Source organism: Netta rufina (assembly GCF_964035555.1).
Source record: "Netta rufina genome assembly, chromosome: 14".
Lineage (NCBI taxonomy): Eukaryota > Metazoa > Chordata > Aves > Anseriformes > Anatidae > Netta > Netta rufina.
In genome coordinates, this window is record NC_140137.1 from 15,652,747 (window position 1) to 15,665,864 (window position 13,118).

Below are 13,118 nucleotides of genomic sequence, written 5' to 3' on the forward strand. Positions count from 1 at the left end.
CCCCCAAATGCTTACTTTAATGCAACAGCTCTTCTACTAATTCACACTCTTTCTTTCCTCTTTCTCCTTTCCCACTCCCAGCCAACTCCCAGTAAACCTTGGGCAGGTTTACTATGCCCAAGGAAATTCCTCTTTAAGAAATGAATGGTGGGCAAAACGATGAGATTATAAATAGCAGCTGGGGTGAGTTCCTTAAAGGATGACAGTACCTGAGTACCCAGAATGCTAACGTTGTGAAGTGTAATAATTTCTTCTTCCAAGCCAATTAAAAGGAGGTAAAAGTTGATTGAAAGCCACAAGGAAGGTAAAATCAGAACGTCTCCCTGCAGTAACTAATCAGTGCAATAATATGTGGCAAAGTACTATATACAGCTTCTCTTCTGAAATTCCTACAAATTAGTAAGTTTTTCACAAACACTATCACCCTGTAAGAGCACTGCTTTTTCAGGAAAGATTTACCTTCTTTGGTCATTTGATATTTTCTCTTCCTGTGGTTCCCCAACTTAACAACCGTGTTCCAATTTTTCAAAACTAAAGCAGGTAATACTAGAGAGAAATCTCATTCAGCACAGCAATACGGATACTCCCTAGAGCACGGTCAATCACATGCACTAATTAACAGACTTGCTGGTACCAGCAGTACATGGCTCCTTCCCACTAAAAGAGGATGACACACTTTTCCAAGGGGTTTTGTTAACGCGCACTAAAACAGCTGAAGAGTTGTAAGGATTGAAGGTTTTAATGCAAGATCCTGGTGCCCCCGTGCTCCCAGCCCACCCCTGTCACTGCTCTACCCCTCGTTAGCACTCCTGCTCTTGACAGTTTTCCCTTTCTCACTGCAATTCAAAGTGGCCAATTCTGCGTTGTTGAGGATTGCCAAGAGCAGAAAAAGCAGCAAATGCCCACGAGGCCTCCTTGCTAAAGGAGTGCTCCTGGCTGTGAGGCAGGGCAGCTTCGCGGGCAGGCATCCAGCTGCTGATCGGCACCGCTGATCCCAGCCACACCAGAACGCCAGGGGAATCATCCTGCCACATTTTAGAGCATCTTTATTCATCGCAGAGTTCGAGATCTCTCAGGCCCTGACACCAAGGCTAAATGTGGGTCACGTTTCACAGGTCATCATAAAATATGAACGTGATACCTTGAACTAAATGTCAAAACTTGGAGTATGCATGGAGCATGGAGTAGTTGAAGGAAATCAGTCTGTTTTACAAATCACTTTTTTCTTTCTCCAGCTCCCCTTTTAGGACCTGCTGAGGTACTCTGGTTCACTGTTGAGGTAGATGTTAGATGAAGTGATGCAGTTTTGTCAGACTAAACCAATTTTAAGAAGCACAACATGGTACTGAGCAACCTTAAAGCTTTTGGTAACTGCAGCTTTAATAACATAACTAACGTGATAATTCACATCTCATTTTCAAAACAGCTTTCACCATCTGCAATTTTCAGTTGCACCAAGACAGCCTGGGGGAAGCACCACTGGATATTCCCCTGTTGTTATATGCAGTAAGTTAGTTGGTAAGGGAGAAAAGGTTTATAGAGAAATTATGACACAGATGCCCAGCACACATTCCAGACTACAAAAATTGAGTGAAGAGGACACTGAAGTACGTTTAAGTGCAAATAAAATCGTTTACTATCTTGTACTAGGTTATCGCAATTGCATTTAAGAGTTGTAAACACAGAAGAGCTTTAGAGTTTAAGAGGAGGACAGCTGCCCATTCCTACCCCAGGTCACTCAATCCTAACGTGGAATTAACACTCCTTACCCAAAGAAGCTGAGCTGAAACAGGTTGGTGGTGTCAACAGCACAAAAGATCTAGCACAAGAAATTAGATCTGGAGTCTTTGATGCAGACACAATTTTAAGCCTTTATTTGCCAGGATGGTACCCAAAGACAGGAGAATGGGGAAATGGCAAACCGAGACAGACCAGGCTGTTCGTGGAGAGGTGCAGGAGTGGTGAGGATCAGAAAGGGAGAAGAAAAATACCGAAGACTGCAAAGTCAAGGGAGGGCAAGCTGTCAGAAGAGCTGACAAAAGTGGCTGATATGACAAAAGGAGGATGGAGCACTGGCTTTGGCTTCGCTCAGGAACAGATCACAAGAGACAAAGCTAAATTTCCCCCAAGATTGAGTTGCACCTGCACCAATTGCTGCCTGTCTCTCCAGATTAAAGTAATGAGTGCAGTCAGGTGATTAACAGCCAAGCTAGGTGCTGGTTTAGAAAACTGTCCTGGAAAAGAGAAGGTGTGATTACCAGCAACTATGTGAGTGGGTGTGCTGCTCTATTAAGCAGGTGCTGCTTTGCTGCTGAAGAGGAATTATTATCAAAGCACTGGTGCAATTAAGAGTGCAGTCTCAGGAAAAGTTAGTGGCCTAGAAAAGGAGGATTTGGAGGAGGTACCTGAAGGCCAAGTCATTTTAGCTCCTCTGCTATCTAAAGAAGAATGCAAAAAGACTCAGAGTGCTGCTTGAGAAGGTCCATGTAATGGTAAGTCCTTCTGTTATAGCAACATGAAAGGTAAAAGCTAGAATACAACGTAGTTAATGATCCAAACAACTCTGTAAAGTGCCAATAAATAATGTCTCTAAAATAAAGATGATAGCCTAGGAGAACTGTCTTGAGTGGTAGGGCAGAAAAGATTTTGTTTTATTTCCATTCTTTTCTTCTGATGGTTTTATGAAGTTGGAAGACTGTGGTAAGATACATTTAATCAAAATAGGTAGGTGAGCAGTATTCCGAGAGTAAGCAGAAAGCTTTTTTTCCCCTTAAAACAACAAAAACCTATAGCATTTCTTCATATCCTGAAATGATTTCTCTGAGACCACAGATGAATTAACTCTATTTCAAAACTAAACGCATTAGACCACTCCTGTAGCTCAAGTTTACTATTGAGCCTCCATAATATTGATGTCACTATAAATAGAAGTATTATGTTATCTACAGAAAACTTCCTATAAATATGAGCTTCTTCCGTACCACATTTTAAACTAGGCAAAAAAAAAATCTTCTGAAAATCATTAAACAGTGAAAACAGCATAAATTAATGTTTGGATATGAGCTTAACTTCATCTGATCCAATCAGTTATTCTGAAAGAACTATTTTGATATTTATGAAGTGATTATGAAGTTGATATTTATCTAATTTTTGCCCCACACCCCTCAACTCTAATACTGGATGATAATATCTGAACACTCTTTTGAAGCCTTGTGCCTCTGACCTTTAAGCTCTTTCATGTAATCCAAAGCATCATTTGAGAATGGACTTCAAGGGCTTTCCCCACAAATATATCTGATTCTAAAACTGAATAGTACATCTTGATTTCAAAGTTAATTTGGGATCTTCTTTGCTTCCCCAGCCACTTGCCTTGTGGTTTCACACCACGCTAAGCAGAACTAAGCTGGTCCTGCTGCAGTTCCTTCCTCCCCAGGACTTTGCATTTCCACTTCACACTTGCATCAGAAAATAAGGTTAAGAGACTTAAACTTGCCAAAATCAAAGGTGGGAGGAAAAAGCAGGAATGTGTTTAAGGGTGCCCAGCTTTCTGTATTATAGTAGTAATCTCAGTGTGGACTCACAACAGAGCTGTTCATTTGACTGAAACAAAACAACAACATAATTAGTTTTGGCCACACCTACCTGAAAGCTGTTCTTGCAAAGCAGGAAGCAAAATCTTACTTCCAACTACCATCATCCATTCATTAGTTAAATAGTAACACTGAACAAAGTCTAAAATCCTAAGTGAAGTCAAAGTACAATGATTCTTAGATAACAAAACTGTAGTAATTCTAGAAATGTATAGGCTAATAAAGATGTTAACCTGCATTTGAAGGGTTAATCTGCAGTTCAGCTTTATTCAGAACAAAAATCATTGCTTTAAACGCCAAATAATGACCCTTTTTAAAAGGAATGCAGAACAGAAATGTATCTAAAAGATACCTATAACACCTTGGAAAGAAGTCCGTAAGCTAATTTCAATGTTGTACTTGTGTTTATGATAAAATTTAAGATTTGCTAAATAACCTGTTCTTTCAAGTATGCTTATTTTGCTCGTTCCCACTCAAAGTTACACTACCTGTTCTTTAAACAAGTATTTTCTCAAGATGAATTAAGCTTATTACTTTCATGTTCCCTTCACTGTTGACATTTTATTTAGCAAGTTATGAATTTCTATGGGAATTTAATTACATTTCAGCTTGAAGCAGAGGCAACAACACTATGTAAATGGACACTGCCCCTGGCTGGGATGACAAGGTGCAACATCTGTCTCCTCACTGAAAAACAACAGAAACTTGAACAGGTTTATGGTAAAGGTCAGGCCCTACAGAATTTCACACTTTTGAAGGGATGAGTTGGGTCAATGACTGGATTTATACTCAGGACAACAAATTAGTTAATGATGTTAATCCTGAAAAATAAGGGAAAAAAGGATTCATAGGCAAGACAGGATAGTGGAGCAAGGAAGCAAACAAACATCCAATATATCCTGGCTGAACCTCAAGTGTCACGTGAAGTAAACTCAGTGTAATTCAGCTAAAGTTATTTGGGACACAGCCATGGCCACCTGTCTGCCTGCACAGCCCCATAAAACTTGGAGAACTGCATGTTGTCTTCGGTGTACCTGATACAGTTCCAACAAAGTCTTTGAAATTTTGTGCGTCTTATTTTATCTGTTTTATTCAACATGTACTAAACTTTTTAAAAACAAGTTTGATTTATTTAAAAATATTAACATATGCTATGACTCCGGTCTTCTCAACCAGTAGCAGGTATAAGCAATAATACTGAAGACTTGCATCTTACTCTTAAATACTGCTTCTGGTAATATTTGGCTACAATACCGAACTGTGCAAATAAACTAAAGTTCAGAAATGCAGGGGTAAGTCAACACCTTTAAAAACAAAACAAAACACCTCCTGAGAATTAAAGCTTCTTCAAAGAAGAGGTAATCCATACTAAAGTAGATCAGAACTAACACTACAAATATTTTGATGCTGAATAAACAGAATTTTAAGGACTGGCTTATCTATTGAAATGCAACCTTATATTTAACACTGTACTAGAGAACATGATTACTCTATTGAAACACACAAAGAAAAGTGCTAGAAGAAAACAGGAATCCCTACCACCAGTATGCTACTCTTAGGTAAATATCATCGGTTGTGTAAACACCTATTTATTTGCTGAGTAGTGTAAACACTCTTGGCATTAATAGAAAAAAGTCTATTCATTTTTTTAATAATAGTACATAGCACTGAAAACATAAAACTGGGGAGGGGGGGGAAAGGAAAATTAGCTCAAGGGTAAGACCAGAGGTTTTTCAGAATATGTATTGTGAGTTCAGAATTTACCTCCCTTGCATGCACATTGCAGCTGCTTGCACAGGCAGAAGTGGAGTACGACAGGGGAGCAGCACAAGTGTGATTCTTTAATACGCCCCTGTGAGATCTGGGGAAAACATCAAGATTCCTTTAACCCAACATATAGCTTAATGTTGGACTCATCTAAACTTAAAAGAAACAAACAAAGCCTGAGTACCCAACACAAAGTCAGTTGCTCCATTCCAAGTGCTCTTTCACTCGGTATGACTGCATACATGTCGGGCTGTTAGTGCAGTAAGACTTAATGGCTTCATCAGGGAAGCAATGCTGCTTCATCATATTTTAGGGACTTCTAAAAGTAGAGTTTTACCTGATTGCCAATACAGAACCACAAGTTACCCTTCCTCTTTTGCAGACGTAGATAATGCAGTGGTATGTGAGCGTGCATTTCAACCATATAATAATGTAAGATACTCAATAAGTCAATACACGTTAGCTCATGTGAATATATCTGAAATATGGCTAATTGGATCAAGTTTAGTTTTGCATAAATAGGTGGTACTACAGAAAACTTGTAAGCTGACAAAGTTTTTATAGATTTTTGTGAAAGTATATTAAGAGTTAAAAGTTCTGCAAAGCCCTTAATCTAACCGAAGCTGACTAAAATGAGACACAACCCTCCTGCAACCTTTAAAAAAAAGAGGAGGAGGGGTGGAAAAAAGGCAAAGTATCCCAGTTCATATCAACCAAGCCATAAAGTCAAAGGATATGTTTGCTGTTTTCAAATTAGGAAGGCCTGATCACACTGTGTAGAGCTACAGAGCACCTAACTGGATCAGGCTTTAAGTTTCATCAAGTCTAAAAATCAGCCAATTCACATTTTTAAAATGAGCACGTTATTAAATTTTAACCTTCAGGTATTTCAAGTGTAATAAAGGTTTCTTTGTCCTTCTTAACTGTGTGTTTATGGAAATGCAAGCTGCCCAGTTACAAGGTGCTTGCCAGGGCCAGGGAGGTTGCCATTTTCCAGTCCTTTCCTCCCCAGCCCTGCCTCCCCTCCACTCTACTCCCATCGTGATTTCCCATCAGCTGAGCAACCTGCAGCCCAGTATTTTACTGGAGTACGTGCAACCCCCTGAACCTTGGAAGGAGTGAGAAATTTATTTACTATCTTTGCTAGTGCAAACCAGCAATTTTCACTTCCATGTTCAGTTGCTATGTAGATCAGTTTGGGCTCAAAAGAGAACTCTAACATGGTCAGAGTACAAAAGGGATGTTTCAGCACAAAGGTCCTTGACTGCTCCATCTTTTAGACAGATCTACATGATAACACTTAATCTGAATCATGATAATTCAAATTCCCACCCCTTACCCTGCGCAACATCTAAGGATTAGAAATACCATTTCTAAATGTTCTCTGTGTAACACAGAGTCCAGATGATTAGAATAGTTCTTAATTATCAGCAATTATACATAATTATGCCTATAGTAAAAGGCTGCTGTATACAAAACAAGCATTACTGCAAAACCAAATTGCAAAGCAAAGACTGACCTTTAACTGGTATCCCTAGAAACACTTTGGCTAGCTAATGAGTACTACACCACACTCAATCCTGTATTTTCTATTTTAATGTATTCTGAAATGCCAATACACTAAAAGACCAGTCAGGTTCACTAATTGCTTTAAGAATTTTCTTTCATTACATTATTCTATACTGTACAAATAAGATGGAACCTAACAGATCAACGCCAAATGGAAAAATTCCATCTTAAAACATTCAGCTTCAAGTTTTAAAAATGTAAACAGATTCGAAGACCAAGGCTCAAGAGCTTTGCCTACAAACACCTCCAGAAAGATAGTAAGAATGGTCTTGTGGCCAAAAACATTAATAAACGCCAATTCTTATTCAATATCTTATGTCCAGACAATCATATTTGACAACTTAGTTATTATTTCATCATGGAAAACTATTTTGTTTGAAGTACTGCATAATTCCTCATTTTTTCCAACTGAAACCATTCTATACGCTGGCCTATATACCATGAGGATCCTTACCACACTTCCCTTTTTTCCACCTGCAGAATAATTTCCATGTTTCTGTTGCTTAGTGGGTGAAAACATGAGGTCACCATGCATACCAGTACTCTGTTATCTTTGCCTTGCAATAGAATTTAATGCTAAGAGACAACCTAATTATTTTATTTGGACATAGCTCGTTTTCAGTGTTCCTGCTACAGATCTGAATGACTATGACAAAATACTTCAGTATCTAGTTCCAAAGTACTTTGCCTTCCTAAAAATACTTAAAAGATATTTAAACACACTTGTAAATATTAGTTGCTAAACTAACTGAAGTTCAGCACGTTGCAGAAATCATTTATGCACGCTCTACCCACCTGACAGAAGCAACCAGACCACTCAGAGATCCTTTACTTCAAATGAGACCAACAAGCCCGAAATGTTGTTTCATAACCACTCTCCTGGACATTAAAGACCACTCAAGATTCCTCTGCCGACCCCATGTCCTGCTTCATCATCCTGCTCAGTTGTGTTGACAATGCTGTTAGCCAGCAGTGATACCCAGCTAGGAAAGCAGGTTTTGGTGGTGGCGGTTTCAAAAATTAATGCTTTAGTCACGTCACTGGTTGGTTTTCAGTACTCTTCCAAAGATAGTTGCGCTATCTTTGGTTGTACTGACAGCTTATGTGAGGTAATGAACAACCCGTGTAGTAGTTCCCAGCTCTGCCACTGGAAAGAAAAGCCTTCACATGCTGCTATTCTGACTTCCTACATGAATCGTGATCATACCAGAAGACACCATGGGGTTACCAAATCTATTGCTCCCAGGAAACACCTGTGCCAGCACAGGCAGCTATTGTAAAAGCAGTTCTCACATCTCCAGTATTAGATCTTTCATGATGTTCCTCAGCAAGGATTACTTTCTAGTTTTAATTATTTTTCCAAAGATGGCTTGTTCCTAAAAACTCTTGTCCCTGAAAGTACTCGTCTATTTACAGACAGACTGCGATTAAGGCAGCACGGAAATTCCTGTTTGAGTCCACAGGACCTTTGCTTTGTCAGGCAACCCTCTTCTGTCGGGTGGACAACTGTTAAAACTTGAAAACAAGAATGAACAAGAATTCCTGGTGAAAGCTTGACGTAAAACATCTCAGTGCTTTTTATTATTCAGCCATTTATGATGCAGGCTCATTGTTCTGACGGGAGATACAGATCAGACTGCATACATGCAAATCTTGCTTTGCTTTATTTTAGTTTTGAGTCTTCCTGTCTTTGCAGGTGGTGTTTCAGTGAGTTCCAAAAAGCATGTGAAAGGATCTGTCTGTGAAGTGCAGCCAGGTTTTTTTTTTTTCTGATCTCTGACCTGGAAACTGATCTAAACAGAAACTTTTGTGGGGCTCCATTTAAGCCAGATCAACTTGCAGGATCCATGCTTCACTCATTAATACACTCCAAAACATCCCGAGTAGTAAAGCTACATGGATCATCTGAAATATGAAGTACCCTAAGTTATGGTACCCTTCGTGGTCTCTAACCATGCCAAGGGGCTGTACCCTAACACCGTGATCTATCAGTTTTATTGTTTTAGTGTGTTCTACAAAGCCCCAGCCATCAAACTGGCACTGAGCTCCCCTTTCCTCAACAGGGCTGCAAAGACCTACAGGAGGCTTTGGAGGTACTGCTATGAGAAAATGGCACAAAGCCTTTAGGACAGCCTTCAGTAAGAAGCTGCTCAATTTGCATATCAGGAACAGATAAGACATAAGAAAATCATCAAAGTATCAGGCTCTGATCACAGTATCTAAATGGCAGCCTCCATAAAATGCCTAACATGTTTACCAGTTTAAAAAAAAAAACATACACACAAAAAACCTTCTTCCTTCAGAGCTCCATTACAGTACAAACCGGAATACTAACAGCAAGTATTCTATTTCTCAAGTAAACAACTATGTATACATTTTCTGCTCCTAGCCCCTCCTTGATCCCTTTGCTAAAAAAAGCCCTCTGAGGCATTAAAAAAAGGATTCATGTTGCAGTCCTACAAAAGAGAAAATGGAGTAGTTGCCAACTTTTTTTTTTTTTTTTTAAATAAATAAGCACCATCTTGGAAGCGTAATTAGTAGCTCAAAAGGATATGTTAAGCATTTAAACTGCTTTTTCTATGGAGCCTGCCTAAGCATTTGTACTCTTTAAGACTTCACCTGCAGAAATCACTCAATTAGAAATTGTGAGTGCAAGTCCCCAAGCCCATGCCAAGCTTCCTTGTTGAGTGGACTTCTACAACCTAATCTCAATGCCGGAACGATTCATGTGACTTAATACAACGCTAATAATCTGGCATGATATTGTACAATAAACACACCTCCAAGTGTGAAGCACCAACGCTGAAGGGGAATACAAAGCAGATGAAACCCTGCGGTGACTCAGTCTGAGCACTTTATGTATAAAGCCTTCAAAATTACACCATGAAGAAGTCTAAATTTAAACTGGGTGGAAAATAGTGTAAGCTCTTAGTACATTGAAAAAAAAAATAACCTTGATACATTGTATGCAATAGGGCAAAGGCCAACCTCTGTATTATGCAACTAGGACTGAAATCTAGAGGTAGGGTCTGTTGAGATTATTGTAATGGGGTTTTAAGGCAAATTGCTCATCATATGTTGTTATTACCTTTGACTACTACGTATTTCATCTAAGGAAAAAAAAATAAAACCTGTATGTGACATTTATGTTCTTTCAATTATGAAGGCATTTTCATTCATAAAGGTACAGTCTGCACATAATCTTCACTGGACATGGCCCCAGTTAGGCCAGGGATGTAACGTTACAGGCTGCACTCATGCACTCGTACAGCCAAAATTACATGACAAAACAATGGGATAATTTTAGACCTCAGTAGTCTGATAGCAAACAGAACCAGGAGGCCTGCAGCCTCTGCAGCAGGGGCTGCACAACTGGAATGAGGGATTCACCACCCAGCCTCCTAGGCATGGTGGCAGTGTAAACAATAACACACACTGCACTACAAGCAAAAATAATTCACTTTTTGGTGATTGTTTAGCAAGACCATTTTTATTTATGCTGCCATGTTTTTAAAAATAGTTGGTTTTTTTTTGGTCAGTTGGGAAAGTGTTTTCAGTTTGCTCAATCCTGGGAGAATTGTACCCCATTTTAAAGAATGTTTTCCACTATGCATATTGCACTTGCATAGAAAATAAGTCTTCCTAATATCTAGTACTGATTGATCTTAATGATTTTTACCTTGATGGGTACCATGCTCTTTCAATTTGTGGCCCTTTGTGACATGTTTTCAAGTCTTCATATATAAAACATCAGAAGTATTTACCTGCCCATGCAGTATTACAGTTTCATCTATCTTTATATTTCAGATCTTCCTCTAAAATTCAAGCAAAGTAAACAGCCTGAACACATCAAGACTGTATTCAGAGTTCAACTTCAAAATGCAAACAGAAAAAGGGTGCATGGTAGTATCCTTTTTATAAATGGACTGATCCAAGCGATTCAGGTGAAAAGCGAATAAAGAGTTAATCCAAATGCGAAGGGCTCCATTTCAGTAATAGCATGAATAAAACCCCCACAGAAGGCTTCATTGCTAGCAGCAAACTCCACAGAGTCCAGATGAACCAGCAGGAAGAACAGAGGGTGGATAATCCTGTAAAATTACCCCAGTGGAAATGTTGATAAATTCCCAATTACGAGACCTGCTCTAGAATGAAAGAAAAATGCAAGATACAACACAATTACCAGTCAACACTTGCACATCTTCGCATTTAAGCCAGACAAATACCACAGGTATTTCTAAATCCCTTGAATTTTGAATTAGTTACCCACTGTGGTGAAATCTAGATGAAGAAAATAAGCCCCAGAAATAAAAAAAAAAAAAAAAATGGAGATCTGCAACTCTGCTTATAAAGCAAACACCTGCCTGTGGAGTTATATTTTCACTAGTACAGTTTTCTATGTGTTTACAGAGACAGATAGCTGTAACAAAAAAAAAAAAAAAAAAAAAAAAAACAGAAGAAGCAACAACACCAAAACCCAACCCCGTTTTACAGTATTTGTTCTGGCCGTATTTTCATATGACTAAATGCAAATAAAGCTGCATGTGAATTTTTACCATTCATGGAAAAACTACCGATAAGAACGCGTTCGCGATATACGTGCAGATCAAGATGGAGAGGCGGATGTACAGATACGCACTTTTTCTAGAGCTTTTATCTGATCCCAGGCTTAAAGTTCGCCACGAATTGTGACCCAGAAGCCGTGCGGTGCAGGACCCAGCCCCACTGACCCACTTCTGCGCTTCGTGGGGCGCCCACCTCGGGAATTCAGCCCCTGCAGACCCTCCCTAAACCCCCCCCCCCTAGGCTCAGTGAACGAATAATCGCCTGCAGGGAACTTCTGCGAGCCCACAGCCCCCACCTCGATGCGCACCGAGGCCCCGCGGGAGGCCCTGTCCCAAATCCCCTCTGTTTATCCCCGCATGTGTGCGCCCCCCCCCATCACCCCCCCGCCCCACATGTCAGCGCAAGCCCAGCCTCCCGCTCGCCTGCATTGGCCAACGGGGCTGGCAATCAGGCCCCAAAGCCTTCCCCCCCCCACCCCCCCCGGTTTATTTCCCTTCTCCCCAAGGCGAACAGGGCCGCTCCGGCCTCCCGGTGGCCGCCAGGCCTCAGCGCCCCCCCCCCCTTTCCCCTCCGCCCGCCTCGCCCGGCTGGGAAACGGAGGGAGGTTGGGGAGGGGGGGCTCCGGGCAACCATCAGGCGGGTGTCATTCCCCCTCCGCCTTTGTTTAATTATTTTTAAACTCGGTTGCCCGGTTGGGGAGAGAAAGAAAAAAAAAATAATAATAAAAATAAAGAAAGAAAGAACTTCAGGCTGGCAGATGCCACGATCCTGATTTCTCCTGATTGCCTCCCCGATGCCAATACCGCCGCCCGGCCCCTGCCCCACGGCCCCTGCGGCCGCGGAGCCCCCCTCGGGGGGCGGCGGCGTTGTCGTTGCCGTCGTCGTCCCCCTTCTCTTCCTCCTTTCCCTTCCTCCTCCTCCTCCTCCATCATCACCATCATCATCATCACCTCCGCCACGGCCGCCGAGCGTTGCCCCTCGGGCTGCCCCCCCCCCCCCCCACCCTGCGTTGGGGCAACCCCTCCCCGCTCCGTGCCACCCCCAACAACCCCCCCAAACTCTAAGGGACCCCCTAATTCCCTAATTCTCGCCATAACAACGCCGCTCCCCTCCCCCATCACCCACCCACCCCCCTCCTTAATTAATTAACCCCCGCTCCCCACCCCCTCCCACCCCCCGTCCCCCTTGAGCGCGAGCCCCCCCTCCAGGCGAGGCGCCGCGGCCGCAGCTCCCCCCCGGCCGCCCCCTTCCCTACCTGTGGCTGCAGCATCCCCGTCCCCCCGCCGCCCTCGCTCCGCCGCCTGCCTGGCTCTTTGTTTCCTGCCGCGGGCCGGACGGGAGAGCGGCTCCCCCCCGCCTCCTCCTCACACTCATTGAAAGCAAACAAGCATCATGGCGGCGGTGGCGGCGGCGGCGGCTGCGGGCGGGCCGGCCCTCCTCCTCCTCCTCCTCCTCCCTCCCTCCCTCCTCTCCTTCTCCTCCTCCTCCTCCTCCTCCTCCTCCTGCTCCTGCTGCCGCCCCGCCTGCCGAGGCCGCCCCCACTCCGCGGCTGCGCAGCCTCCAGCCGCTGAGGGGACCGGGGGGGGGATTTTGGGGTGGGGGCGCAAGGAGGGGGGTCCGGAGAGG

The 13,118-nt window shown here is 42.4% G+C and overlaps 1 protein-coding gene across 2 annotated transcripts in view; it reads right to left on the minus strand.

The window, feature by feature from the left end:
- The window catches only part of CNOT6 (CCR4-NOT transcription complex subunit 6), a 30,534-nt gene extending 17,647 nt beyond the window's left edge, over positions 1 to 12,887 (minus strand). For both annotated transcript variants that reach the window (XM_084295065.1, XM_084295064.1), the window contains exon 1: positions 12,748 to 12,887. The gene's annotated coding sequence lies outside the window, so the exon portion shown is untranslated. The remainder of the gene's footprint in view (positions 1 to 12,747) is intronic.
- Positions 12,888 to 13,118: the final 231 nt, after the last annotated feature.